General features: G+C 45.9%; 1 protein-coding gene across 1 annotated transcript in view; it reads right to left on the reverse strand.

Moving 5' to 3' along the window:
- The window catches only part of ERF (ETS2 repressor factor), a 179499-nt gene extending 156619 nt beyond the window's left edge, over positions 1 to 22880 (reverse strand). The window contains exon 1 of the mRNA XM_068241494.1: positions 22863 to 22880. The gene's annotated coding sequence lies outside the window, so the exon portion shown is untranslated. The remainder of the gene's footprint in view (positions 1 to 22862) is intronic.
- Positions 22881 to 25137: the final 2257 nt, after the last annotated feature.

Raw genomic sequence — 25137 nt, forward strand, 5'->3', positions numbered from 1 at the left:
TGGGCAAAGTGTAAATGAGAGGTTACTCACCCAGCTCTCAGCATTCCACTGACCAGATCTCCCTTCAGTCGGGGGCACCTCTAGCTACATAACAGTTACATAATACTGAGGGTACCTCTGGATACGTAATGCTAAGGGACACCTGTAGCTACCTATGAAGGGAGAAGTGACATCTGGGCCAGTAAGCACACTTGCAGTGCAGTCAGTTCAGCAGGGGTTTGGAGGTTCATGGAGGGCGAAGTGTAGGGTGCCTATAGGCTCCTGTGATGTAAATCCAGGCCTGGACACCATGTATTTATATAGAGGCCAAAACTGTGCCGATCCTAGCCGTTGCGTCAAAGTATCTTGTCTAGAGATGGAGCCAACACTAGCAGTATCCCAGGCCCGGCACAAACATACAAGCCACAACCTGCGTGGGTTTCCTCCGGGTAACCTAGTTTCCGCTCATATCCCCAAAACATACAGTAGCCGAGATACGCTTATTGGCTTAACCCTAAAAATTGGTCCTACACTACGATGGGCACATGACTATGGCAGGGATTAGATTCTTAGCTCCTTTACGGGACAGTTAGTGACAAGACTTTATATACCATATAAAGCAAAATATGTTGGCGCAATATAAATGCATAATAATAATAATAATAATAATAATCTGTCCTGATAATGGTGACTGGTGCCAGATCTCCACCATGGGAAAAAAAAAACACTGGCAGAAAGTAACTTTAATATCAAATGTTAAAGGACATCCAAAGTGAAAATAACCTGATGAGAAAAACAATTGTATCTATCCTCCTTCTCCTAAAAATAACATTTTTAGATATCCCAAAGTTTTATTTTATATTTAAATCTAGTTTTTAAGTTTTTACTGTTTCATTGTTTCTGCTCAATAACTCCTTCATTGAAGTATGCTAGAGCTCAAATCTCTTTCCTGCTCTAAGAAGCCATTTACTGACAGGAAAGTGTTTTATGGCTGTAATTACTTATCACTGTGGGTTATGCTATAGTCTGACCTAGTCCGACCCAGGCAGAAACAGTCACTTGCATACCTGATGTTTAACTTTTTCAGGCAGAGAAAGGAAAAAAAGGAACACAGCATAGTTAGTTGTGTGTTTGGCACTGTACATACACATGTCTATCTCATCATGTCATATGTCACCTCGGTTGTCCTTTAAGAGATTCAAGTTCATGATGACAAGCGCAATATTTTTGGTGTGTCTTAACCATCCCTGTAGCTGGTCAGGAACAAGTCGGCATCACTTCCTGGCAATGGAATGAGAAAGGCAACAAAACAGTACAGACTGCGCCAAGTGTTGGAACCAACACACAGACAGTTGCACTTACTTCAACACTTCTTGCTTATTAACATATCAAAATATATAACAACCCCCGAACTGGGTTTCGGCTTATGCCTTCGTCAGGGGGGCATAGTTTTTAATGTTTTTAAACGTATATTCCAGGTTCTATTTGATACCTGGTTTAAATTACCAAACTGACCATACATCCGAATTGTACATCTTTGCCAACCTGGCATCCCTACTCCCTTTGCAGTAAGATCTGCCTTGCATATCCTACCCTGCTGCATGAATAATAACCTACACAGAGCAGGAGCTTCTGTTACTGTTTGAACACCCGCAGTAATCCGGTGAGTACATGTCGCCTTTGATGCACCGATCTAGCAGCTTCTGCTGAAAGCAATTTGGAATAGATGTGGTGCCCCCCCCCCCCCCCGAAAACAAAAAAACAAAACAGAAGCTACAGACTTTAATTGTTTTGTGTTTTGCCCCCTCCAAATATATCAACTAAAATATGAAGTCTCCTTAAAATGGGCTTGAACTCAGAATTTCCCCTCTGCTCTAAAATATAAGCAACAGCAAAATAACCTGTCAATAAAAACATTTCTTTGTTACAGCTGATACAAATCCTGCAATGAATCTGCAGCATGTCTACTTCCTGCTGTCATGGAAGAAGACATAGGGTTAACATCCTGTGTTTACAAATTAGCTGCTCTGCAGAAGCACCCAGCTAACACAGATGAGATATCAAATTACAACTTGTGATTAGTCACAGATGAGGGGGAATTAGACAGGCTAAACTCTCTAAATACATACAGGGTGCATTTCTCTGTTTTCCTTCTGTCCTGAGCAAGAGTTCAGGTCCACTTTGAACTGGTTGAACTAGCTTGTAACAGTATTTTGCATCAGCCCATCTTATAATATGAAGAGTTCACTGACAGAATAGGAATATCTCGCAGTGTATATAGACCAGCCAGGCTAGCAGGCCCCCATGCCTTCTTTAGGAGCAGCACAGCCTGGGCACAAAATGATAAATTTCACGCTGTCTCCGTATAGTAAGCACATTCACTCCGCGCATTCTGTTCAGCGATACAGCTGCTCCAATACAGGACCACTTTTTTTAAGTGTCCTTTTTGTGCAGCTGTCCCCTCCCTGTTCTGGCCCCTGTTACTGTAAATTAGCTTCAGTATGGAGAAGTACGTTCTCAGATTTGGACAGGCAATGGCTCCCAGTCCCCTCCTGGGCTGCGGTATCTGGTATGGTTACAAGTCATGTGAAGAATGCAGCTTATTAATACATAGGCTTATAAATACTTTCCAATTACTATATTCATCCTCTCCGTGTATTTATGAGCACTGCCTGGCCTGGGTGTTAAGCCTTCTACAGCAGTTTTTTAGGCACTTGTTTTAGAGATTGGGACAAACCTGTTAAATTGGTGCTAAATTGCTCCTGTCTGTCTCTGTCACGCACCCACGCAGTTTGGTCATGTGACCTGTTTTCACTTGCCCCTGGCAACTGCTGTGTGTCACTTCACCCTTCTGCAATTTTAAAAGGAATTCCGGTTTCTTAGAAAATCTCTCATACACATTAATGACCTCCTCCGAATAGGTTAAGTTTAAAACCTTTAAAAGCCTTTAAAATTCACAATACATGAAAACATAAATAAAAAGTAAATTTCTCCCGGAGTAAAAAGTGCTATAAATGACTTTCCTCCTATGCTGCTGTCACATACAATACGTAGTAGAAAACTGACAGATCTGGCAGGTTTTGAACTAGCCCATCTCCTCATGGGGGATTCTCAGGGCTTTCTTTATTTTCAAAAGCACTTAGTGAACGGCAGTTGCTCAGTCCAAACTGCCAAAATAGTGTGCAAGCAGGTGGGGGGTGGCCGTTGTCTTTGTATCGATCCTTTCCAGGGAGTGCTTTTGTAAAAAATATATGAAATACTGAGAATCCCCCATGAGTAGATGGACTAGCCAAAAACCTCTCAGGTTCTCATTTTACCCTGGAAGAAACATACTTCTTATCTGTATGTATTTACATGTATTTTAAATTTTCCACGATAGTGGTCCTTTAATAGGCTTGCAAATATTATATTGAATATATATATTGATCTGAAGAATGGACCCCTTTATCATGGCTAGTGAAGTAGTAGTTGGGGCCCCCTTACAGCTCAGGGCCCCAATTCAGTCTCAGGGGATGCACCTGCAGATATGCCCCTGATTTTAATAGCCTTGGTGTTAGGCTATGTAACCCACCCCCCCCCCCCCCACACACACACACACACACACACACATATATATATATATATACATACACACACCACACACACACACACACACACACACACACACCACACACACACACGCACACCACACGCACACACACACACACACGCACACCACACACACACACATATATATATATGTACAGTATATACATACACACACACACACACACACACACACACACACACACACACACACACACACACACACACACACACACACACACACACACACACACACCAAACACACACACACCAAACACACACACACATTATACAAGCAGGAAGGATATTAAGAATGATTAATGCTGCTTATACATGACTCGATAGTGCAGCCAAATCGACCTTTCAATTCAATAATTTTATCAAATTGGAAGAGAATTGGTGCCATATCATGGTCACCTGAGAATATGACCGCTGGAATTCTCTAAGAACATATGCTGGACGTAGGGATGGCAATGCTTAAGGTACGTACACACGTCCAACTTTTTCGAACAACTTGTTGTTCGAACGACAAGTTGTATGTGTGTACGCGCTGTCAAGTGACTGATAACAGCCGGTTTGCCCCATCCACCCTACGGATCCATTGGACCAGCTGTCGTTCAAACGACTGTTAGGTCAGTACATCTGTACAAACGACTTTTAGCCGTTTGTCCAACTAATATATGTTCAAACAACAACAAGTCATTTAATCTAATCTATTGTTCAATCCAGTCCATTGTCCATTGTCAAGTTGGTTAAACGACATGTAAATTAGGTAAATTAGTATATCAGCCACTTTGTTGGTCAGTGTGTACATGACGTCTGAACGACTTGTTGTTTGCACTGACAATCAGGCGTAAAGTTGGACGTGTGTACGCACCCTTAGGAGAACTCATGGAGATGTGATCAGCTTGATCAGCTGATAGATTTGTAAGGTTCTGATTTGTCGTAATGACTTCCTGGTTTAATGTTGGGAATACACAATGAGATTTTTCAGTCGATTTACTGTCTGATCTTATTTCCGATCGATTTTCTTATCTTTTCTGATCAATTTCCATTCACTTCTATAAGAAATCGATCAGAAACCGATTGAAAATAAGTTTGGACTTGTCGGAAATGATCTATCAAACTATCTGTAATAGATAGCGGAGATACCGCCGCAGAGGCAAGCGGCATGGCGGCTATCTCCTCGTATCAGCCGGCGGCCTCTGCCGCGCAGTTACATGCTGCTGCTCTGCCTGGTCCTTCTATTGCACATAGATTGAGGGCTACGCGCGCGCGCACCAGGCGACAGGACCTTTATGCAAATAGAAGGGGAGTCAGCTGATCTGCCAAGTCAGCTGACTCCAACGGTACTTTGGATTGGCTGAGTGACGGGGCGGCGCTGCGGGGCATCTCTGTATATATAGTACTAGTCTGTCAGTTTCCCCGTGTCTGCTGTTGCGAATGCTAACGTGTTAAGCGCTCAGACCCTAGTCAGATCCCAAAGTGCGCTAGAACCGGCTGGAGCTGGGGATCCACACTTAGCCAGATTCTGTTGATAGCTTAAAGTACTAATTGCATTGTATTATCTGTTATGACCTTCTGCTTCCTTTGACTATTCTCCTGCTTGTTGATTCTGTACTTCTGCCCATCTGATTCCTGTTGCCAAACTCTGCCTGAACTTGACACTGAATCAGCCTTCTGTCTTTGTACTTTATCTGTCCATACGTTGCCTACTCTGCTTGTCTGACCTTCCTGTCCTCACCAGTGGGCCTAGCCACTGATGAGGGATCTGTAGTAGTCTTCACCTACTTCTCAGGTGAAGCTCAGCTGCAGCACTGTCTGTAACACCTGCTCCTTAGGTGTCCGCTAGCTGCAGTATAGTCTTTATCACCTGCTCCTCAGGTGATCATCTTTGCAGCACAGTCAGTGGTCCCTGCCCCTCAGGTGTCCACTGGCTGCATTACAGTCTGAATCACCTGCTCCTCAGATAATCATTGACTGCAGTACTGTCTGAATCACCTGCTCCTCGGGAGATCTCCTATTACTCATTACTGTTGCCCCCAAACACATACCCGCACATTGGTTGTCCTGTGTCTGGCTATACTAGCATTATTGGTGATTCTGCAGATCATCAATAATCAGAATATCTGTTTTGCTGACACCAATCGCTACAGAACAGCAGACCAAACATTATGGACGCACTGCGTAGTCTTGTTGAAGTCCTGACCACCGCGGTAAACGGTCTTTCCGGGGTGATTATTAATCAACAAACCCAGATTACACAACTGGCTGGGGCTGTTCAGGAACTTCAATCGACAATAAATACAGTGCGATCCCTTCCAGTTACAGACCTTCGCATGTCCGTGCCCAAGAAGTTTTCAGGGCATAGATCTGACTTTCAGAACTTTAGGAATCGTGTGCTATCTTATTTTGAGTTGAGGCCTAACCTGTCAGGAACAGAGCACCAGAGGGTAACATTTAAAGACCCTCTTGTCAGGAGATTCACAAACATGGGCATATAGTCTTCATTCAGAGCATGAGGCATTATCCTCAGTTCAGGAATTTTTTAAGGCCATGGCCATTATATATGATTATCCGGATAGGGCAACCACTGCTGAAAGGAAACGAAAGACCCTCAGGCAGGGTCGTAATCCGGTGGAGGTTTATGCTGCGGAGTTTAGGAAGTGGGCTGTGTCAGCTAGATGGGTAACATATGCATTGCTAGACTGTTTTCTGTCAGGATTGTCCGATGCAGTCTCTGATTTGATGTTAGGACATCCTGAGCCCAAATCCATAGACGACGCAATTTCTTTGGCAGTACGGGTAGATCGCCGCTTACGCTATCAGAAACAGACCCGTGGCAGAAATGCTGTAAGATCTGTCTCCTACGCCTCCTCTCCACCCTCGTCACCTCCGGACGAGCCGATGCAAATCGGACACTCTAGGTTGACGCAAGTGGAAAATAATCGCAGAAGATCAGAAAGACTCTGTCTATACTGTGCTGAGGAGGGTCACATTGTACAAAATTGCCCTAAGAAGTCGGGAAACGCTGCCGCCTAGGTGTAGTTAGAGGTAATACCCTAGGCGAGCAGTCTTTACCTCTAAACAATAATCGTTTGCTCCTTCCTTGTTCCATTACCTGGGAAGGTCAGACCACATCCACAGAAGCCTTTGTGGACTCCGGCTCTGCAGCCAATTTTATAGACTATGACTTTGTAAAAAAATTGGGGATTACCTTACTCCCTTTAGACCGACAGATTTTGGTTACAGCGGTAGATGACTCCCCATTACAGTGTAGACAGCCTCTTTCCCAGACCCCCTTATTATTGTGTAATATAGGGTTGTTACATAAAGAGAAATTACAGTTCTTTGTCCTGCAAATGGCAACCTCTACTATTATTCTTGGTTTGCCCTGGTTGCAACTCCACTCCCCTCAGATTGACTGGGCTTCAGGTCAGCTACAGAGCTGGTCAACCCATTGTCATCATCATTGTTTGGAGAGAGTTGCTGTTTGCACAACCAAGATACAGGTCAAAGGGGTGCCAGTACAGTACGCAGAATTTGCTGACGTGTTCTGTCCAAAGTCTGCAGATAAACTCCCGCCCCACCGTAGTTTTGATTGTCCCATAGAATTAAGATCTGGTTGTATGTCCCCTAGAGGTCATCTTTATAATCTGTCAGGGCCCGAGAAACTGGCGATGCAGGAATACATTAAAGAAAACTTAGCCAAGGGCTTCATCCGTCCTTCCCGGTCACCAGCTGGGACTGGGTTCTTTTTTGTACAGAAAAAGGACGGTGGGCTTAGACCTTGTATTGACTATCGAGGTTTAAATAAGATCACTGTAAAAAATCGTTATCCGTTGCCTCTGATTGACGATTTGTTTGCTCAGGTGACCAATGCCAGTATCTTCTCCAAATTAGATCTGCGAGGGGCATACAATCTGGTGCGCATTAGGGACGGTGACGAATTGAAGACGGCGTTCAACACGCCCGACGGGCATTACGAGTATCTGGTTATGCCCTTCTGGTTGTGTAATGCCCCTGCCGTCTTCCAGGAATTAATCAATGAAGTTTTCAGGGAGGTGCTGGGAAAATGTGCTAGTGTATCTAGACGACATACTGATTTTCTCTCCTAATTTATCAGAACATCGTAAGCACATCAAGTTTGTTTTAAGAAAATTAAGACAGAATTCGCTGTACGCAAAGCTAGAGAAGTGCCTCTTCGAGGTCACCAAAGTTCCTTTTTTGGGATATATTATATCCACTTCTGGTCTCTCCATGGATCCAGAAAAAGTCTCTGCTGTTTTGGAGTGGCCCCAACCTGTAGGATTGAAGGCACTCCAAAGATTTCTTGGCTGCGCCAATTACTACAGAAAATTCATCAAGGGATTCTCCTCTGTAGTGTCACCCCTCACCAATCTTACCAGAAAGGGGGCTGACACTTACCACTGGCCGGCAGAGGCACAGTCCGCCTTTGCCACATTGAAAAAATTGTTCTGTTCTGCTCCCATTCTGAGACATGTGGATGTCACCTTCCCCTTCATTGTTGAGGTCGATGCATCAGAAATTGGGGTTGGGGCTGTACTGTCTCAGCGCTCCGGTCTGCAAGGCAAACTACACCCATGTGCCTTTTTTTCTCGTAGGTTCTCTCCTGCTGAGAGGAACTACGATATTGGTAATCGAGAGCTCTTGGCCATTAAGTTAGCCATTGAAGAATGGCACAATTGGCTGGAAGGGGCAGAACATACCATCACAGTCTATACAGATCATAAAAACTTGGAGTACATAGAAGGGGCCAAAAGACTTAGTCCCCGACAGGCCCGCTGGTCCTTATTCTTTTCAAGGTTTAGATTTATCATAACGTATACACCAGGTAGTAAGAACGTCAAAGCAGACGCTCTATATAGGTGTTTCGAGCCAGAGACAGTTCAGCCTTCAACCCCTGAGACCATCCTACCTCAAAAAGTGGTACTGGCAGCTACTGAAACCTGGGAGGACTGGACGGCTACTCTGGGGCCTTACCAACTGGACATTCCAGAAGTAAAGCCTGAGGGGGGTTATGTTCGTACCACTTCCTTTTCGCCTACAACTCTTACAATTATTCCATTCCCATAAGAATGCTGGGCATCCCGGGGCTGCCCGGATTCAAGATCTATTGGCTAGATGTATATGGTGGCCTTCGCTGGCACTTGATTGTAAACAGTTTGTGAGAGAGTGCTCAGTTTGCACTAGAAGTAGGCCCTCTCGCCAGGCACCAGTGGGTACATTACAACCCCTACCAGTGCCAAATAAACCCTGGACTCATTTGTCTATGGACTTTGTAGGAGAACTCCCCAGGTCTGAGGGCAAGACGGTCATTTGGGTGGTAGTTGATAGGTTCAGTAAGATGGCTCATTTCGTCCCTCTGAAAGGACTCCCCTCGGCCCAGGAGTTAGCTGATCTCTTCATTCAGCACGTTTTCCGGCTGCATGGCATTCCGGAGAATGTGGTGTCAGATAGGGTAGTCCAGTTTGTGTCGAAATTCTGGAGAGCCTTTTTCCATCAGTTAGGTATGGACCTTTCATTTTCATCAGGCTACCACCCACAGACCAATGGTCAGACCGAAAGAGTTAACCAGTCCCTTGAACAATTCCTCAGGTGTTATGTGGCAGATGCACAGTCAGTTTGGGTAAAGTTCCTGCCATTCGCGGAATTTGCGCATAATAATTTGAACAGTACCTCTTCACATTTTCCCCCTTTCAGGTGGTATCAGGAAAATCTCCCAAGTTTTCTCCATTACCTGTGGCATCTACTCCGTTTTCGGCCCTGGAGGATTGGCAAAGGGCATTAAAGGAGATTTGGGTGTTAGTTAAGAGGAATTTGGGAAAGGCTTTCCAGACTCAGAAGAAACAGGCGGATAAGAGACGGTCTGTAGAGTGGAAGTTTTCTCCAGGGGACATGGTGTGGGTATCTACTTAGCATTTGGCGTTGAAACAACCGTCACCTAAGTTAGGACCCAGACTTGTAGGCCCATACCTGGTGTCCAGAAAGATTAATGATGTCACATATGCGAATGATCTCCCAGCCAGCATGAGAGGTTTGAGCTCATTCCATGCTTCTCTGTTGAAGCCTGCGGTGCACGTGGATTCCTCTCCCCCCCCCCCCCCCTGTGATGGTTGACGACCAACCTGAGTATGAGATCGAGAAGATATTAGATTCTCGATTGGTGCAGAATTCTGTACAGTATCTGGTCCACTGGAAGAGGTATGGTCTGGAGGAGAGAACATGGGTGCCGGATTGTCGCATGCATGCTAAGGATTTGAAAAAAGAGTTTCATAAGTTACATGCTGAGAAGCCGGGTAGGACGTGTCCGGGGTCCACTCCTCAGGTGGGGGGGGGTACTGTAATAGATAGCGGAGATACCGCCGCAGAGGCAAGCGGCATGGCGGCTATCTCCGCGTATCAGCCAGCGGCCTCTGCCGCGCAGTTACATGCTGCTACTCTGCCTGGTCCTTCTATTGCACATAGATTGAGGGCTACACGCGCGCGCACCAGGCGACAGGACCTTTATACAAATAGAAGGGGAGTTAGCTGATCTGCCAAGTCAACTGACTCCAACGGTACTTTGGATTGGCTGAGTGACGGGGGCGGCGCTGCGGGGCATCTCTGTATATATAGTACTAGTCTGTCACTCAGTTGCCCCGTGTCTGCTGTTGCGAATGCTAACGTGTTAAGCGCTCAGACCCTAGTCAGATCCCAAAGTGCGCTAGAACCGGCTGGAGCTGGGGATCCACACTTAGCCAGATTCTGTTGATAGCTTAAAGAACTAATTGCATTGTATTATCTGTTACGACCTTCTGCTTCCTTTGACTATTCTCCTGCTTGTTGATTCTGTACTTCTGCCCATCTGATTCCTGTTGCCAAACTCTGCCTGAACTTGACACTGAATCAGCCTTCTGTCTTTGTACTTTATCTGTCCGTACGTTGCCTACTCTTCTTGTCTGACCTTCCTGTCCTCACCAGTGGGCCTAGCCACTGGTGAGGGATCTGTAGTAGTCTTCACCTACTTCTCAGGTGAAGCTCAGCTGCAGCACTGTCTGTAACACCTGCTCCTCAGGTGTCCGCTAGCTGCAGTATAGTCTTAATCACCTGCTCCTCAGGTGATCAGCCTTTGCAGCACTGTCTGTAACACCTGCTCCTTAGGTGTCCGCTAGCTGCAGTATAGTCTTAATCACCTGCTCCTCAGGTAATCAGCCTTTGCACCACAGTCAGTGGTCCCTGCTCCGCAGGAGTCCACTGGCTGCAGTATAGTCTTAATCACCTGCTCCTCAGGTGATCATCTTTGCAGCACAGTCAGTGGTCCCTGCCCCTCAGGTGTCCACTGGCTGCATTACAGTCTGAATCACCTCCTCCTCAGGTGATCATTGACTGCAGTACTGTCTGAATCACCCGCTCCTCGGAAGATCTCCTATTACTCATTACTGTTGCACCAAACACATACCCGCACATTGGTTGTCCTGTGTCTGGCTATACTAGTATTATTGGTGATTCTGCAGATCACCACATAATCAGGTATAGCATCTGTATTATTGGTGATATTGCAGATCATCAATAATCAGAAAATCTGTTTTGCTGACACCAATCGTTACACTATCTATCTGCTGAAAAAACTTATGGTGTATTCCCAGCATTACAGAAGACCATGACCAGCAAATCAGAACCTTACAAATCTATCAGCTGGTCAAACAGACCACATGCTTCTCCATAACTTCTACTACACATTGCCATCCCTACTGGACAGTAATGCTGCACTTTAAGCTCAGCTGTACTCAGGCTCTGGTAGTAATGTGACTGTCACATGGCATGTTTACAGCTTCATAAATAACTTTTATATTTCCCTTCTCCCAAAGGCTTCAGTCCCTGTCATAAACTATAGGAGAATCAGTAATCATCATTGCTGAGTGACCAAGACCATAAAAGACATGATGTATAATTTAAAGACCTTCCCGTTAAAGGGGCAAGGCCGGAGCATTAGCTTTGTCTTCCATGTTCTTGGAGGTCTGGCCACATTGTGGACCCCCCGATGTTTACTGCTCTTAAGGTCCGCGCCACAGTGACATTCGGAGCAATTAGTGGAGCTTTAGAGCACATGTTAGGTAAAAGCCACGCTATAAAAAGTACGATTTGGCTACTAGAAAACGCACTATGTCCCATACCGGTACCTGCTGTGACTGTCACTTACCTATTCTAGAGCTGATCTCCAGAATTCTACAAAACTACTTCCCTACATCCCCCCAACAGAGAAGTACTGGCCGACCCTCAGCAAACCTGGGCTAGGTCTCTTTACAAGTGTTTGCTATTTACAGTCCTCACCTGAGTCACTTCTGAGCACAGCAGGGTTGCAGAGAGTTTCCACTACATCGAAAGTATATGTTTTCATGTAACGAAAATTCCCGTTAATGAAAGTCTATGGGCTTGTTACCATTATATGCAAAACTTTATTAGCTTTGCAGGCAAAAAAATTGACAGCCTGCTGAATTTTTTTCACATGCCACAGGTGTTCGCATAGCGATTCTCAATGCCTCTGAAATGCAAAAAATTGCATATGTTTAAGAAGGGACTTCCAGGGCATCATACAGATGCTTGATTGAGGTTCATTTGTGATCTCCTAATCCAACAGGCACATAGTTACGATTGACCTGAAGAAGCGGAAGATGCCCCTGAAATGCGTTGTCATTATTTTTGTGCAATAAAACTCATTTGCACGTAGACACAAATGGCTCTTTACTCCAGGAGAGGTAAGCCAACCACTACTTCTCCTTCTTATTTTTTTTATTAAATTTTTATATTTTTGGCCACCTCCATCCGTATTTTTGGGCACCTCCATCCACCAGTTGATTGGATTGAGCTTTGGAAAATTTGGAGGCCACAGAATACGAGAGTCATCAGACCAAGCTACCTATTTCAATTGCTCCATTGTCAACTTCTGTTCCTCACATGCCCATTGTAGGTGCTTTCAGTGGTGAGCAGAGGTACGCATGGGCACTCGGACTGTAGTTACACAAATATGCTGCAAGCTGTGATGCACTCTATGTTCTGACACCTTCCTCCTATAGCTGGCATCAGGTCTTTTCAGCAGTCTGTGATCCAGTAGCTCTTCTGGGTAATTGGACCAGATGGGCCACCCTCTAATCCCCACCTGCATCATTGAGTCTTAAGGTGCCCATGATTCTACCACCAGTCCACCACTTGTCCATATTATTATCACTTTAGTTGGTACCAACCACTCTAATACACATGTCCCACCATTTTGGAGATGATCTGACCCAATTAACTCCTTGTCAAAGCTGCTCGGATACTTACCACTTTACCTGTTTCCAGCCCATCAACTTTAACAAAATGCACAAGTGGAAACCTAGCCTAAAGGGGACCATACACTCCATTCTATGGAATCGATCAATCAGAAATTGATTCTTTCAAATCTATCGATCGATTTGTGGCCAATTTTGGACGATTTGATCTATCTGACCGGATGGAAAACGTAGGACGATCTGCTGCTGGAAGCAGATCGATGGCCCATAGAGTTGCATTGGATCTAATGGTCCAATAATGCATTTAGATTGATTTCCAATAGATTTCATTCTGAAATCTATTGGAAATTTGTTCCTAGTGTGTGGCCCACATCAGATGGATTCCTGTCAGATTAGACTTGACAGGCATCTGACAGAAATCTATCCGATGGTCGAATCTGCTGCAGATCTATAAGTGTATGGCCACCTAACATCTGACTTCTTTTACAAGTAGCTAAGGAACTGCACATTTATACGATGATTGCCCAGATATAACTGTCCCCCTCCAATAAGTCGCTGCCCCCTGCAGGGCAAGCCTGCCTCTACAAGAGGACTCCAGTGGCTTACAGAACCCAGGGTGGGGATTTAGTAGATTCTGTGTGGTATCTCTGCAATGGGAGCTTTGACAAGTTCCCCTGACAATCATCTTGTAACGTGGCCACAGTTCTGACCAGGCTGTACTTCTCACTGGCTCTGCCATTCATTGTGTACAAGAGACCCGGCTCAGCTTCAGAGAGCTCTGGCGCATCAGAAAGTCCCGCGCCCCTTATATAGCCGGGATAAATGCGCACCCTCACTGCCATCAGCCAGCTTGTAATCTATGTTCAGTCACCACTCCACAAACATGTTATCATCCATTATATAATGTTTCATCCTGTCCCCAGTCCAGCACTACTCCACAAAATTAGACTTACTTGTTATTCAGCAAAGTGTCCCTAAGGCCTCTTGCACACTGCAAGCGATTCCGATTCAGATTCCGCTTTTTAATCAGTTTTTACATCTGATTCAGATTCCGATTTGCAGTGTGCAGGGAGCAAACTGCAAATCGGAATCTGAAGCTGATGTAAAAACTGATTAAAAAGCGGAATCTGAATCGGAATCACTTGCAGTGTGCAAGAGGCCTTAAAATGATCTGAAATGTTGGCAAGTACAATGTAGCCTCATCAGCTTATTCTTTTGCAAAAAAAAAAAAAAAACATGAGTAATGGCCTCAATTCACTAAGCTTATCGCCTGTCTTTAATAACATTTCTAGAGTTATCACCATGGTGATAAGGCATGTAGCATTCAGGAAACATTTTACGTCAGGCAAACCTAAAGTTAACTCTTCTGTCTTTAAATTAAGTTGAGATCTCTAAAGCTAACTCTTCAATCCTTAAAATAACTCCAGAATTCTAAAGTTAATGACAGGCTGTTAATTAACCGCATGTGAAAATAACTACAGAGGAGGTAACTTAAAGGAATCATCAGCTAAAATAAAAAATATCCGCTTTACTCACCTGGGGCTTTCTCCAGCCCCTTGCAGCCGACTGTCCCACGCTGACAGCTCCACTCTCTGCCGCCGTCCCGGGCTCGCCACATGGTGCAGCCGTGCGGGGAGCCCGGGACGGCGGCAGAGAGTGGAGCTGTCAGCGTGGGACAGTCGACTGCAAGGGGCTGGAGAAAGCCCCAGGTGAGTAAAGCGGATTTTTTTTTTTATTTTAGCTGATGATTCCTTTAAAGGGGAACTGAAGTAAGAGGTATACGGAGGCTGCCATATTTATTTCCTTTTAATCAATACCAGTTGCCTGGCAGCCCTGCTGGTCTATTTCTCTGCAGTAGTATCTGAATAACACCAGAAACAAGCATGCAGCTAGTCTTGTCAGATCTGACTTTAACCCTCCTGGCGGTTTGCAAAAAAATCGCCAGGGGGCAGCAAATCTTTTTTTTTAAATTTTTTTTTTTTTTTTCATGTAGCGAGACAAAGTCTCGCTACATGATAGCCGCTGCTCAGCGGCATCCCCCCAGCCCCTCCGATCGCCGCCGGCGATCGGAGATCCGGAGATCCCGTTCAAAGAACGGGATCTCCTGGAGGGCTTCCCCCGTCGCCATGGCGACGGGCGGGATGACGTCACCGACGTCATCGACGTCGTGACGTCAGAGGGGACTCCGATCTGCCCCATAGCGCTGCCTGGCACTGATTGGCCAGGCAGCGCACGGGGTCTGGGGGGGGGGGCGGCCGCGGCGAGAGGAATTGCGGCGGATCGGCGGGTAGCGGCGGCGATCGGGCACTGCACGCAGCTAGCAAAGTGCTAGCTGCGTGCAGCAAAAAAAAAATTATGCAAATCGGCCCAGCGGGGCCTGAGCGGTGCCTTCCGGCGGCATAGCCCGAACTCAGTTCGGGCTTACCGCCAGGAAGGTTAAAGTCTGAAACACCTGATCTGCTGCATGCTTGTATAGGGGCTATGGCTAATAGTATTAGAGGCAGAGGATCAGCAGGGCTGCCAGGCAACTGGTATTGCTTAAAAGGAAATAAACATGGCAGCCTCCATATACCTCTCTCTTCAGTTCCCCTTTAAGGACTGAAGAGATTAGATAGCTGTCTCACTGTGAAAACGTATCTCTACACCTTAATAAGGCAAGATTGATGTGCTGCGGTAAGTTTTCTCTTGCGTTATTATCTCCAGCATGCTCGCAATCACAACAAATTTGGGCAAGCACCATCCACTCTACCATAAGTATGGGCAATTAGCAGAGCGTGCAGAAAGGAACTATAATAGTGTACACATATCCAAAAAGAAAAAAGAAAGTTCCCTAACAAAACCGCACCACTCCATCAAGTATTCAATTATAATAAACCTTTATTAAGTACAAGAAATAAAAACACTAAAAACAATGGACAAAGGGGCACATGATGCTATAAATATTATACATGTCCACAATATTGCATAGATCCACCAAGCCTATATTACACCTCCTCTATATTATAGTAACAGGACGCTACCACATGATAATCATGTATATGGAAAAAAACATCAAAAGATCCCCAGCAGTTGTCAACCACATATGTGCAAACCTAAATTATGTGCAAAGAATATTGTATAAAGTGCATAGTGCCATCAAGGAGTAATGAGGTATAGTAACCATTCATGGAGTAGAAAGTATTAAATACCGTGCAAGAGTGTAGAAAGGTAAAAGTTGCAAAGTGTCATGAAAAGAGATAAGAAGCTGCAGCTTACCGAGGACTGGGAGGGATAGGCAGGGGAGACCAGTGTGCCCCTAAACGCCGTCGCGATTCGCTGCCTGTAATGCGCAGCTTCGTCGCGATTCGCTGCCTGTAATGCGCAGCTTCATCCAGACGAAGCTGCGCATTACAGGCAGCGAATCGCGACGGCGTTTAGGGGCACACTGGTCTCCCCTGCCTATCCCTCCCAGTCCTCGGTAAGCTGCAGCTTCTTATCTCTTTTCATGACACTTTGCAACTTTTACCTTTCTACACTCTTGCACGGTATTTAATACTTTCTACTCCATGAATGGTTACTATACCTCATTACTCCTTGATGGCACTATGCACTTTATACAATATTCTTTGCACATAATTTAGGTTTGCACATATGTGGTTGACAACTGCTGGGGATCTTTTGATGTTTTTTTCCATATACATGATTATCATGTGGTAGCGTCCTGTTACTATAATATAGAGGAGGTGTAATATAGGCTTGGTGGATCTATGCAATATTGTGGACATGTATAATATTTATAGCATCATGTGCCCCTTTGTCCATTGTTTTTAGTGTTTTTATTTCTTGTACTTAATAAAGGTTTATTATAACTGAATACTTGATGGAGTGGTGCGGTTTTGTTAGGGAACTTTCTTTTTTCATTTTGGATATGTATTATCTCCAGCATGATCTTAGTGAATTGAAGCCACTGAGTGGATCGGGGCAGGGGGTAAATGCCCTTTCAGGAAATAGAAAAAAGAAAACTGAAACTTTTCATACACTTTAACTACTTTCAACCTTACAACCTGCCAACACTGCCGACGTTCTGACTTTCTAGCATGCCCATCAAGGGAGCATACATTTGCTTCTGCGCTTATGTATCTGCTTCATGTACTGCATAACAGACGCACAGCACAGCCTCGCGCCAACTCAACATACAGGGCTATTAGTTGCCCAAGGAGTTATTAGTTGCCCACAAAGGGGGGTTATTCGTTGCCAAAGGGGGAGGGGGTTATTAGTTGCCAGGGGAGGGTTCTGTGTGAGAGTAGTGACAGGCTAGGTCATACTATTTTTTCAATCTCATCCTAAAGGTCCATACAACAGCGTGTACAGGTCCACCCAGGGGTGCAGCTAGGCCCAGGCAAACCAATCGGCAGCTTGGGGCCTCACCCACAGCAGGGGCCTTCTATACTGCCAGAACCGCCCTGTTTGTGACTTGTATGGCCACCTCTGCCTCCCCGCACCTCATACTCAGAGCTCAGACCAGCGGCAGCATGCACAGAGGGTATAACAGTGCAGAGACCACGGAGTACACCTCAGATGCGGAAGTGAGGTCACTGCTCATTTTTTGCATTACAAGTGTGCTACATGGTTACTGTGCGCTGCCCTCCTCTCTTTGGGTTGAGTATTAGGGATACCCCCATTGACACCAATGCTCAATGGCAGAAGGGGGAGGGGCTAGGCAACCTTTACTGGGGGGCAGAGCCGGGACAAGGTCCTCCAGCACCCAAGGCTGAGACACCAAAGTGCGCCCCTTTATCCCTGCCACCCCAGCTGTCACACACTGATTGCTATTAGACTAAGAGGCGCCATAGGGCCCACAACCTCCCCAACACCTTAATCTCTAGTTATCTGGCTTGCAGTCACTGCTATGTATCCCCTTTTCTTATTTCTTTCTGCTTCAAACACAATTAGGAATGACAGCTGAATGAATTCTGCGCCCCCTCCTACACTGCGCCCTGAGGCTGGAGCCTCTCCAGCCTATGCCTCGGCCCGGCTCTGCTGGGGGGACACTTTGGCTACCTTTACTGGGGACACCTTGTTTGCCTATACTGGGGGGGGGAGGAGACACACCTTTGGGGCCTATAGCTGGGGAAGACTAATGATGGGCCAAAAAAACCTTAGCAGCACCCCTGGGTCCCCAGACAAGTGCCATCCCTCTAGTGATTTACTGTGCAGATTGCTTCCACTGGCTGCCTATTGTTTTTGTGTGAATTTCAAAGACGGTACCCACAGTGTGGTGCTACACACATGTCCTCCCCTATCCCTAGAGTTGAACACACCTCTCATGCCTCCCCGCACATCAAAGGCAGAGGAAGGGCAAGGCTGGTTCTGAAGTTTCTGCCCCCTGAAGCATGTACACCAGCCTGTACCCTTCCCCTTTCCTTAGTAAGAAGGCAGACAGATTCATCCCCCCTCCTTTCTATGATATAAGAGGTGCATAGCGCTAAGGGGGGGCCTGCCTTTCTATTATCTTCCACTTCCACATCTGGTGGAGTACAATCATCTAGTCCAGAGCCTTGTCCTCTCCTCTATCACAGTGCAAAAGCAGGGGCTCCTGATGCATGTCATGTGACATCAGAAGCCTACGGAGAGACACTGCTGTACAGTTATAAGCTAAAGTACAGGAGCAGGCACTTCACTATGTGGTTGTCTTCTACTGTAGCCACTTCCTAGATTGTATGACCTGAATCATAAAATTCATGTGACTTCATGGTAGCACTGGCGCTGAGGGATGGGGGAAATGGCACTAGCACCACACCCCCCCTGCTAATTGTCATTGTGGGAGGGTGGACTGTTATGGTGAGGCAGCAGCCAGCCTCCAGAATCCAAACAAGACCAGCATGGAAGCCCCTGTGTGACATCAATGCTGGAATTTTCTGGGGTCCCAATGAGTCTGGGGAAAGAGGGGTATGGGGGAGAGCAATGGACAACCCAAAATGTCACTAGGGTTGTGGTAGGCAGGGGTTGTAAAAAAAAGAAAAAACAAACAAACGTGGAAACGGGCTTAAATGTCGGAAACTGGAAACTTAAAGGGATACTGTAGGGGGGTCGGGGGAAAAAGATTTGAACTTACCTGGGGCTCTTCTAATGGCCCCCACAGCCGTTCTATATCCGCACAGCCACTCACCGATGCTCTGGTCCCCACCTCCAATTCACTTGTGGAATTTCTGACTTTAAAGTTGGAAAGCAACAGCGCCTGCGCGACCGTGCCCTAACTCCCAGTAGTGTATTGCGCAGGCCCAGTGCAGTCTGCACCTGCGCAGTACACTCCTGATGACGTCAGCGAGGACACGGCTGCGCAGGCACAGTGGTTTCCCGACTTTAAAGTTGGAAATTCCAGAAGTGAACCAGAGGCGGGGCTGGAGCATCAGTAAGTGGCTGCACAGGATGTCTGCGGGTAACCATCAGAAGCCCCGGGTAAGTTCAACTCATTTTCCCCTGACCCCCCTACAGTATTCCTTTAAAGCAATTTTTTCTATGATAGAGGGAGGAGGTGATGCGGTCACGCCACACTGGCGTCCCTGGTGATGCAATTTCCTCTCACTTCCTGTCCCAGAAACACAACAGGAAAGTAGAGAAATCTCCCAAAAGGAAGGGAAATCCCAGCCTTAATAGCTGCCTGTCACTGGCAGATATTTATAGTTGGCTGCCATCCTGAAAACAACAACAAAACTATCAGCCCACCTCGCTTCCCGCCACCTGATATAAAGCAATCTCACGGAAAGGATTTTCTTGTATTGTTCAATATCCTATTACGATGTGATTTTTTTCATTCTTATATATTTGAAAGTGTACCTGTCATGAATCAAACATTAGGATTTATACTTACATGGTGCATCCTCCACCCCCTCTAGTCCATGGGCTCCCACGGTGTTTGCTCAGTCCCATACGTTCCTCCGCTGTCCACCTCGGTAAAGGGACTACTGCGCATACGCAGCTTTGGCGGTAGCATTCTGCGCCTGCTCGGTTACAAACCTTAACTACCTGTCTAGGCGTAGTACACTCCCTCCATGGGAGCATGACCAAGGAAGTAGTTGGCTGACAGCAGGAGAATGGAGGGAGTCGGGAGGACACTGAGGGAGGCCACAGACTACAGGTATTGGACGAAGCCCCAGGTAAGTATAAAACCTTGTGTTGTCTTCGTCTCAGGTTTCCTTTAAACTTGCCTCTTGGCACTCATTTTCCTAGAGGCTTATTTATAAATTAGTGGTGATTTGAAAAGGGAGTGACTTTTTTTTTAAGCAGATCACCCCTTTATAAATCGCCATATTTATAAAGGGAGGATCGGCTTTCCCTACAGAGATCAGTGCGTTGCTTGCCTACAATAGGTACCCCAAAGTGGTGATACAAAGCTCCATTCACTTAAAGGATACCTGAGCTGAACAGTAGTGGTGAAATTCAGTGAAATTCAGTGTGCTGAGCGTTGCCCGTGTTTCTGATCACCCCAGAGAGGCTACGTTTCTCTCCAGTAGACCTTTGACCAACCTGAGGAACTTCAATTCAACCTGAGGAACTTCAATTTCTCTCACTCATTTTACCTCTCACACTGATTTACATACCCAAGCATGTGTCTTTTGGCTTGTCTCTTAACAAGTTATTTCTGTACAGCTTCTGAGGAAGCTGTCTGAGAGCACGAAACGCATCAGTGGATAGAAAACTTATTTAGTTTAATTGCTATACATGGCTATATATTTTTCGAATCATTGATTGGTATTAACTTCATACACATTGAGATATTGTGAAATTCCCAGCTGTGTCAGTTACCATCAACGTTATGTGCCGGTGGTATCTTTTTAATCTTTGAATCGGTCTCTTGGACAGCCAATGTTAGAGTTTAGTTTTCAAATGAATGTGTTTTTATGATCTAGAATTATTGACATAGGTACAGAAATTGGAGTGTAAAACAGGCCATTTAATGCCCCCATCCAGACAAATATTTTTCAAGCCCATAGCTTCTCTCTCCCTCTTCCTAGTAAAATAAGATAATATAAATAAAAATATAAATACTTTATCATATATGCCATTAAAGTTCCTACTGTACATGTGGGGATAGATGGAACCATCCTCCAGTAGGGGTTAATGTAGTGTTCCCCAACCCTGTCCTCAAGGCCCACCAACAGTCCAGGTGATGTGGAAATCCACAGAGGTAGTTAATCAGCTCTGCTGAGACACTAGTTATCTCACCTGTGCTGTTTTTGGTTTCCTGCAAAATATGTACTGTTGGTGGGCCTTGAGGACAGCGTTGGGGAGCTCTGGGATAATGGATGGGGTGGCTCAGCCATCAGGGGAGGGGAGGAGTTGGAGAGTTTGCTATTCGCTGACAGAAAGGTCAGCAGATAATGCTGATAATGCAAATATATTACAATATTTTACACATTTTCAGTATTTTATTAATACCTTATACCAACAGAGAGTGAGGAGGGGAACCAGGGGTTTAAAAAAAAAATCTCACTAAACGGAATTTAAAATAGAACAAGCATTAGCTGCTATCACTGCTTCAATCCACCAGGATTATTATTGCTTAGCTATTTTGATGTACCAGATAAATAATTAGTGGATCAGGTCAATTGGACGCTGAGATTGGCAGGCATCTGTCAGGCGTCTGTGTTCATTCTCTGTAATGGGGCACCCAGCCGGTCGCCTGTTGCAGCTTCTAGCTGATCAGATATTACATAGTAGTATTGGCAGTGGCGTTACTACCCATGCCCCCAAGCACTCTATACATAACAATTGATGCTGTGCACCAAAACCTGCCGAGGACAAACACAGTGTCAAAGGTTCTAGCAGGGGATGGGGAACAGAATATCATTTTTCTTTTTAACAGATAAAATTGTATTGAATTTTTTTTCATAAAACAAACAAACAAACAAATGAAACAAACAAGCATATCATAAGGCACAATACAGCCTCAATGGTAGTTTGTTAATGATGACTACTATTCAAAGCATCTATAGAAGTGATTATTTCCAGCACAGGGCCAATAAAGAGCCAATACTGCGGTTGAGGGAGGGCCCCTCTGGCCCAAGGGCCTCAGTGTAGTCGCAACCTCAGCGTCCCCTATTGCTACACCACTGAGTATCGGTCGTTGGGAGCCCAATTTCTAGGCACTTATGGGGGTAACGGAGGGTTAAAGTTAGGCATCTGGGGGGCGAAGGTCAAAGTTAGGAACTTACATGGGGGACGGGTCTATGTTTTGGCATTAGGTAGGGAGTCTTCTTTTTAGGCAGTTTTCCCTGCAGTGCCACAATACCAGTAAAAAGCATGCACTATGCAGCTGAGAACACCTGTCTCCGTTAGGGTTAGGCACCTAAGGGGGGGGGGGGGGGGGTAGGGTTAGGCATTAGGTTTGGGGTTAGGGTTGGGCACATATACCGGAGGGTTACATTTAGAATAGGTGCCAGACAGTGCCCAGTAAAATATTGGTAATTTAAATGAACAATATTTTACTATTGGCGGCATTACCCATCCCTGATGATACAGTGCTGCAATAAGTACTCAATAAATAGGCTGACCGCAGGGGCCTAACTAGAGGGGTGCAGCCCCTACGATCGCAGGGGGGCTCAGAGCTGTGGGGAGCCCATCTACTAACCTTCCCTTCCTCCTATACAGGGGACTATACTATACACAGATCAGGTGTTTTTGTGGCTGCACTTGTTATGGGTGTAAAGATCATGATGGCCACACTAGTTTTATGACCCTTGTGAGATGGGCCTCAAGACCGTTAGTAGCACCAAGAGGAAGCAAGGAAACATTGTGGGGGCCCCCTTAAATTTTCGCTGGGGGGCCCATGAATTGTAGTTATTTACACCACTGGCTGATGGTATATTTAGAGACAAAACTACTACTACTACTAGTATTACTGCAGCACTAACAATAATTTTTTCCATACATTTCCAGAGACAAATCTTTAGAAACGGAACATAAGGAAACCAGTAGCTACAGAAGAAAAGTTATAGGAAAAAAAACAATATAGAAAGACAAAAAAAGGAAGAAATAGCAACTTACAGGAGAAAGAGGAAGAGCGAAAGTGTGAAGAGCCTTCACTCCGAGAGGGAACATGACCCAAAGGAGAAGAATCCGCAGCAGGAATTAAAAACGGAAAGAGAGGGAGCCGAGGTCGGGGTGGGTGGGGGGTCCGCTTATACACGTGGGGCACATTTTTTTTTTTCGGGAAGGGTATTTTTAGAAGGCTCCCTCGCTCTCACACTAGAACCTCATCCCAGGGTGCGGCTGCTGTTTGAAAGTTGCCGGGGCAGTGTGCCAGGAGAAATTCTATTTAGGAGTGCAAAGAAGAAGGACGCCAAGAAGAGGGGGACACGGGGACAGGCATCCCAGCCATGTGGGAGGGCTGGAGGAAAAGTTTGTTCCTCAGTCAGGATTTAGAAACAGAGGCCAGAGATAGAAAGCGAGCTGCGGGAGCTATTTATAGCCCGTGGTTGGGTCAGGACAGCTTCCTACTTCTTAAATACAGACAACTCCTCTTACAGCTCTGAGACTGGCGGGGACATGCCATCCCGGATATGTTTATGTTCAGACAAGCCGTCTCATGCTAACACACACACATCACAGCGCAGTACACCTGGACCCGAGTCAAGGCCAGAACAGAACACAAGTGTGGGCAGGAGGTGGCAAGAGTGGGTGTGGTTAAATGGGGGCGTGGCTTCTGAGGAGTCACTAGAGTATAAAAAACTCTATAGATATGCAAGGATGTTTAGATGAGCAGACATCAGCTGACATCGACACAGAGTAAAATGCCCGCTGATCTACTCGCACATACATCTAGCATGGTCTGAATTTGGTTAAATATATAGATGGAGCAAGCTGGACAATCTTGGGCTGACGTGGTCGATTGGGTGCGAACGTGCCTGAACCCTGAACTGCTGTCACCCCAAATGTGAATGTGCCCCCCGGTGTCCGTGCATTAAAATCACTCACCTGTCTGACCGCCGCAAGTCCAGCTGCTTTGCAAAATGTGGTCCAATTAATTACAAATAATTTTCAAACATTTTTTTTTTTGCAATTATTTTTTTTTAATTCAGCACAGGTTATTGTATTTAATTCAATACAAAAAAAATAAAATAAAATAGTTTGCCGCCAGACAGGGCCGGATTTCTGGCAAGGCCGCATAGGCCATGGCCTAGGGCACCAGAAATTCAGCCTCGTTTAGGGGTGGCTGAGTGACGGGCAGTAAAGCTGTTTTATGCATCCATTCCTATCTACATGGTCAGCTTTAACCTTTGAACTCTCTGTCCTGTACCTGTGTCATCTCTACAAGACCTGTAAGCTCTGTCCTGCAGGTACACTTCAGCCTAACTCTCCTGGTGACACAATGGGTGCATCATTTACGAGATGGCAAGTATAACATAAAAGTTCTTAAAGGACTTACGAGGCCAAGATTTTAGAAAAAAAAATAAAAAAAGTTAGCTACCTGCGTCAGCTTGTCAGGCACGGAGGACACCGTCCGCGCCCTCCGTGCCGTTCTGCCGGGTCCCCGCCGCTCAGTAGCCCCCCAAACGGTCCCTGACCGCGCGGTCCGGTTCGGGCACTCCAGCCTGTACAAAGATGGCGGCCGGAGCTGGCCGCGGCTGTGCGGTACGCATAGCCGCAAGTGCGGCTGCACAGCTCTAAGGCCAACCTCCCGATCCATGCTACTGTTACGTGGATCGGGGGGTTGGCCTTAGAGCTGCGCAGCCTGGCAACATCAAAACCAATCTCTAGGGAACAGGTGATCGACGTGGGAGAAGCAAATCTGCCGAGGGATATGGAAGAGGATACTGGGGAAGCTATCGGAGGTACACGATGAGGGATCAGCACACCAATGGTGAGTAAAAGCCGACACGAGTATAAGATCCCCCCCATGTGCAAGATGCAGATAGCACATTGGTAGCTAAGCTTCCAATCAGGGCAGTTTCTAGGCTAAATTAGTTTCAGGGCGAGGGTATAAAAATTGTGACGCCAACCCCAGTGTAGGTAGCCAGGTATAGGTGCCCCCAGTATACACTCACCTAAAGGATTATTAGGAACACCTGTTCAATTTCTCATTAATGCAGTTACTGTATCTAGACAACCAATCACATGGCAGTTGCTTCAATGCATTTAGGGGTGTGGTCCTGGTCAAGACAATCTCCTGAACTCCAAACTGAATGTCAGAATGGGAAAGAAAGGTGATTTAACCAATTTTGAAAGTGGCATGGTTGTTGGCGCCAGAGCAGCCGGACTGAGTATTTCACAATCTGCTCAGTTACTGAGATTTTCACGCACAACCATTTCTAGGGTTTGC

The sequence above is a fragment of the Hyperolius riggenbachi genome, chromosome 6 (genome assembly GCF_040937935.1).
Source record: "Hyperolius riggenbachi isolate aHypRig1 chromosome 6, aHypRig1.pri, whole genome shotgun sequence".
Taxonomy (NCBI): domain Eukaryota; kingdom Metazoa; phylum Chordata; class Amphibia; order Anura; family Hyperoliidae; genus Hyperolius; species Hyperolius riggenbachi.